This window comes from Ambystoma mexicanum, chromosome 7q (assembly GCF_040938575.1).
Source record: "Ambystoma mexicanum isolate Mex_15411 chromosome 7q, UKY_AmexF1_1, whole genome shotgun sequence".
Lineage (NCBI taxonomy): Eukaryota > Metazoa > Chordata > Amphibia > Caudata > Ambystomatidae > Ambystoma > Ambystoma mexicanum.
The window spans coordinates 1,038,907,510-1,038,913,509 of NC_090941.1; positions in this window are offsets into that span (position 1 = coordinate 1,038,907,510).

Here is a 6,000-nt window from a genome sequence, read left to right on the forward strand (position 1 = left end):
GTTAGACCTATGGACACAAGGAAACTGCTGGTCCACAATAACTGTCTGTCATTAATAGTGTTTCAGTTCCAGGCAGTGATGGGCATGGTGTTGAGAAGAGTGGGTAGGGATCCAAAACATTACGGCACCCACTCATTCAGAATAGGGGCAGCCACCACGGCAGCAGGGGCAAGCGTTCAGTGGATTAAGGATGTCAGTCGATGGAGTTTCAGGGCCTATTAAAAAGTAAGTTAGGGCTGAAAGGATGTAGAGGATGCCAATGATGAAAATATATTTTTCTCCCCCTGTGATAGAGGACGCCATGTGTGGCAGAAAGGTAGCATGGGTGATTGGTCACTCATTCGTAGTAAGAGAGAATTGGGAAACTTCAGGATGATTGGAAGAAAGAGGTTCTTGAGAAAGACCCACATTTAATGGTTTGGTAAGAAAGGCATGAGATGGGATGAACTGGATAGCATGGTGGAGAGATTGACTAAGGCAGGAGCTCCCTCCGACATAGTAATAATTCATCTAGGGGGGAGCGACTTGGCCCAGTTGAGCAGGGGGCAACTGTTGAATGAAATGCGCCGCACATTGTGGGCATTGTTGTGAATTAATTTGGTCCGAGATGATTGCTATGTTTGCTTGGAAAGGGGCTAAATCAAACTCAGCAGTGGAAAAGTTGAGGAAGAAGTTGAACATGGTGATTGCAAACTTTTTCAGGGGGGCTGGTGTTTCGACGATTAGGCATGGGCTGATAAACCTAGGCGTGCCCGGGTATTATGAGTCCAGGGTTCGCCTGTCAGAGATTGGTTGGGATTTCTTTTTGTTGAACTTTGAAGATGCTCTAAGACAGCGAGTCTGTAAATAATGAGCAACTTTTTACACTCATGGCAGCGGCAAAGGGTCGAAAACACCTTTTTTGCTGTGGCGGTTACTCAGGTGATCGAGAAGTACGAAAACTAACCTGATGGAGGCTAGAGGCCCGAGAGTAAATTGCCCCCGGTTAGCCTAGCACAGTGGGGGAAGAGGTGCAAACCCCCATGGTCATCAGCTTCCAGCCTTAGCTGGTGGAGAGGAAAGCATAACGGTGCTCTTTGCCGCTGTCAATGTGTTTCCCCCCGGAACGGAACGGGAGGCGTAGGCTTAGAGAGGTTCGGGGATCCTGGAGAAAGAGTTAATAAGGAGAAAAAGAGAGCTGACTGGGAGGAAAAATCAAAAGGGCGGTGCGGGTGAGGAAGAAGAATAAGCAAAAAGGCGCCGCGATCATCTTGTCTATTAAATACGTGAATGTGTTTCTTTGAAGTTAATGGTTTGTAATATGTAAGATTAAACTGCCCCTTGTTTTGCCACAGTAAGGAGAGCTGGTCTGGCTCAGTTATTCAGTCAAAGTGGCTACAGAGGGATTGCAAATATGTTGCAGGGGTGGGGCGTGAACAGTACCCGACTGCCCAGGTTAACAGAATTCCGCGAAAACACAGGGCTGGGTGGCTTTCGCGCGCAGGGTAAGAGGAAACTGCAGAGCTCTGTAGCCTGCACACTGGGGCCTGTACTGTTGTTTCCCCAGCAAGTCGCAGCATGCCCACTGCTGCTGGTTAAAACGCGAAGACCGGTTTACTGAGTCGCACGTGGCATGCAGCCATTTAGCAGAGAGAGAATTACTCGAAACCCACAGTAACACAACTGCCTTTTTTTTTCCTGAACTCTCTTTGTTCTTCTTTCACTCTTTGCTTATTTACTGTTTGTTTCCTGCCATGCCCGTGTGCTTGTGCACCTTGTGCTCTTAGCTTGGAGCATGTCATTACTTCTTCCCGCCTCATCACAGTCCATACCTGCGGCAAACCTTATTTTTAAAAGTTTTAAGAGGAATTTATTTTCTGTCCCTTAATATTCTTACTGTATAGGGCGTGTAAATCGGTAACCCCTCCCTTACACTCTCACATCAATTGTGATAGTACCCCCACACGTTTTAGCACTTAATCAATAAACAGCATTGGGCACCATAGTATCATTTGTATAAAAAATTCGTATTTATTCTTTCATTATTTTAAAAAATATCATCAAACTCATCAGTGATCAACAAAAATATCCTAAAAAACATTTTTGTGCATAAGAGTTAGTACACAGTGATTTTCCAGTAGACCGTTTTCTACAAATAGGTAAAAACAGCTTATTTTGTCATTTTCATACAGAAAACAACAACGCTTCCCACATCTATAATCTGTTCCTCCAACTTGGGAGGTCAAATAACAATAAGATTGACCCAGTCAGATGGGTAGCCTAGGGTTACGTTATACAGACATACAATTTCTGTGGTACGAGGACCTCAATGTTTCAGTGTCCTCTATGAAAAAAAAGGGAACAAGAGAAAAGTGTATTCTCTAGTCATCTGTCGATTCGTGTTTCGGCCCCTCTACTCAGATACATTTTTTCCTGCCATTCTCAGACAACTATTTGTTGGGCCTTCATCAGGACGATGTTCGATGTTGTACTCAATATTGAGTAGCCCAATTATTCATGGATACTCTACAAACAAAAAACATACAACATTTCATAACTATTAAAAAACGTTGTCAGCTCTATGGTGTTAAAACTACAGTAAGATAGTCGGATAGCCGGATGTTACAGTGCATTGGTCCAGGTATCCTCTCTTTATATTCACACTGGCCATTTGTGGAATGCTTGTATAAGGCCTCTACATCCAGAGACACTAGCCAATCATCTTGACCGATATTGATTGCTGCTAGAATGTTGATCATTTCTGTTGTATCTTTAACAAATGACCGCATCTTTCTTACAAATTGTCTTAAGAAAAAGTCAGAGTAAATAGAAAGAGGCTCCAAGATTGATTCGATTGCTGAGACAATATGTCTGTCAGGTGATGTCACACTATTTTTAAACATCTTTGGCAGGATGTAAAACACCAGTGTTGTTGGATGTGACCTAGTTGGGAAAGTGTGTTTGTCGTGGTCTATCCACCCTTGCATGAACGCATGGGACGTCAAACTGCTAATTTGTGAGGGGTCATTCTCTAGTCTTTATTAGAAAATGGGATTGTCCAGATGTCTAAATACCTCTGCGCTGTAGGATTTGCGTGACCATAGCACGATCCCGCCCCCCGTTGTCTGCTGGTTTCACTGTAAAAGAGGCATTGTCATGCAAACGTTTGAGCGCAGCTCTTTCTTCTTTACTTAAACAGTTGCTATGGTTATTTTTGGACAGTATTTGTTTCTTTGTTTCTGTCCATATTTTGTTTTCAAATGCCACAACTGCTGGACTGACCATGGCTGCTGAAGGTGGAAAAGTAGACGGAGGTTTTAAGCCTGTCACGCTAGTTTCTCCTCCAGTATCATCACCTGTGTTCCGGAAAAAGTATTTTAAACATAGAGATCTAAAGAATTTCTTCAACTCTACTTCTGTCTGGAAGTGGTCAGCTCGTGTATAGGGAACAAAACGCAGTCCACTTCATATAGGAGAGACATGAATCCCATGGCCGTGGGTAACAACCCATGGTCATAAATAAGGCGAGCTAGAGGGGTCTATACTTAATGCACTAAGACATAGCACGCCTATTACATTATCAACGCCCAGAGCTTGGAGAATTATTACTCCTTGAATGTGTTTTTTTCTTTCTTCGACTAGTGTGATAACCAAGTAAGAAGCGGCATAGAATTGTGGAATAATGCATGAGTGCAGACCAGACTACAGACTAAAATATAACTGTATGTATAAAGTATCATGCAGGGGAGTAGAGAAGACTTTTTGTCCGTGGACTGATTGCACTGTGCCGCTGGTTGTTTTAATCAATAGTACGGGCTCAATGCAGTTGAAAATACACCATTGCACATATTTACTTAATTGTGTGCCCCCAGGTACCACTCAAACAGTTTACTGTGGAACGTCCTGAACTGGGATTTGCGAATGTGGGCCAATTTTTTTTTTGTGCCTAGGACAATTTTTTGTCCCTATGTTCTCCTGTAATGTGTCCTCCCTGGGTTCATTAATGGAGCTTGACACCATATTCTTCAGTCACTAGTTGAGACGTAGGCTGCCTTCTCTGTTAATGATATCTTGTATTTTTGTTTGGGGACGAAGAGCTGGAGTCCTCAAGAAAACAGTCCCTCCACTTCTCTGAGCTCTTCCTGCTTTCCAAGCAGTATCCCTAGTAAGCCCTTCCAGGAGGCATCAACGGGTTGTGCCATATTGGAATCCTACATATTGCTCCCCATGTATTTTTGTGTGTGACTTGTGCTGACTCTGCTTATGTGGACACTGCACTCCATGTCCAGGCACGGTGCTCTGCACATGTGTAATATGACAGTTGCCACCCTCCCGGAGAAGACCGGGGAACGAGAGGAGAATGGAGTAGTACAGATGGGTGAGCCAGAACACTCTGAAGTAGGGCCGCGCCAGGGCCGACGTTGGGGTGCCAGTCTGGCTCTAGGGACAAACGGTGAAGCACTGCGACACACACTGAGCAAGGCAAGGCCCAGGAAGGAGCAGTTCTTCCGGGGCAGCAGCAAAGCAGGTGAAGCAGGATGGCAGGCCGAGAAGCAGAATCAAGGAGTGGTGAGACCTTGGGGGTCCTGGCGAATGATCGTTGCCTCCAAAGAATCTTGAAGGCTGCACAAGTGACCCCGACAAAAGAGAACCGTGAATCCTGCATTGTGTGCGAAAGATTTCAGCAGCCCTCCCGGTGAGCAACCTAGTTGGGGAGGTGAAGGAGCAGCTGTGGTAGCAACCTTGGCTCGTAGAGCAAAGAGGCGAACAGAAACTAGCACACCCAGTGAGTTCAAGAAAGCTATGAAAGGCCGGTCTGTATTGAAGGTAACATTTACAAGCAGCAACAGTGTATCACAAGAATGAAGGTTGCGCGTATACTGAGAAGATGTGAGTGAAAGTAAAATGTGATTAAGCCATCAAACTATTGCTGAACAGTTAATCAAACAAGTGAGACATGATACGAAATAACAGAGTGGTCCGGCATAGCAAACATGCCCAATCAAAGGTCTCTGTTTAAATGTACATAGCGGGCAAGCGGAAATGTGAAAAGCCGACAAACTCATGAATGACAAGTGTATCTGACATCAGTGGGAAAATGAATACAAAAAGTGAACTGTAATCGAAGTCATCATGCTGAGGTATTCGTAAAACTCCTTGCGCATTTGAAAGTCTTCAATGAGAAAAGCGAACTGTGAGCAATTGTGATTTGGATAGTCTTAACCCGATCGAGGGAGACCTGCAGCGAACTGTAAGAAAGTGTGATCGAAATGTCTGAGCCCAGCAGAGGGGGAACTGTAACGAACTGTGAAAAAGTGTGATTGGAAGGTTCAAGCCCGACAGAGGGCGACCTATGTGAACTATAAAGCCTGACATTTGTGAACTATGAATCCTGGAGGACAGGAACTTTTGTTTTGTTGAATGAACCCAAGGTATCATTTGAATAAGAAACTTTGTGCAGACAAAAGACTTTGTGCGACCAAGAGACTTTTTTTCATGGAAGGCCCTGGTCCGTGTCCTGAGCTGCATCCTTGTGTCTAATGTCAGAGTGTGTTCTAAGACCCAAGTGGGCTACCTTATCCCGTTCTTAAAGACGTGGGGAAGGGAGTTTTGCACATTTATCTTGACATATTGTTTTGAACACTGATTTTTCCTTTACACATACATCTTTTCCTATACACATTTATTGTAGTAGAATAAGGGCAGGCAGTAAGTCTTTTAGTGGCATACTTGTCCACATGGAAAGACATGCAACTACGAAAGAAATCCGATGAAACATATTAGTGTAAATAACACACAAGTCAATCCTGTGGGGTAGTTTAGTAATATAACAACCAGTGGAACAGTGACATAAGCCAAGTGGATAGGCCATGTAATGTGTATGGTTCAATAATTTCTCATAGAAGGAAAAAAAGCCTTAATCTCCTGCGTTAAAGACAGAAGATTCCAATTGAAAATCCCAAACACATCCGGTACTAACATTAAGGTTAGCAGACCCTGCACCTGTCATAGACTATATGT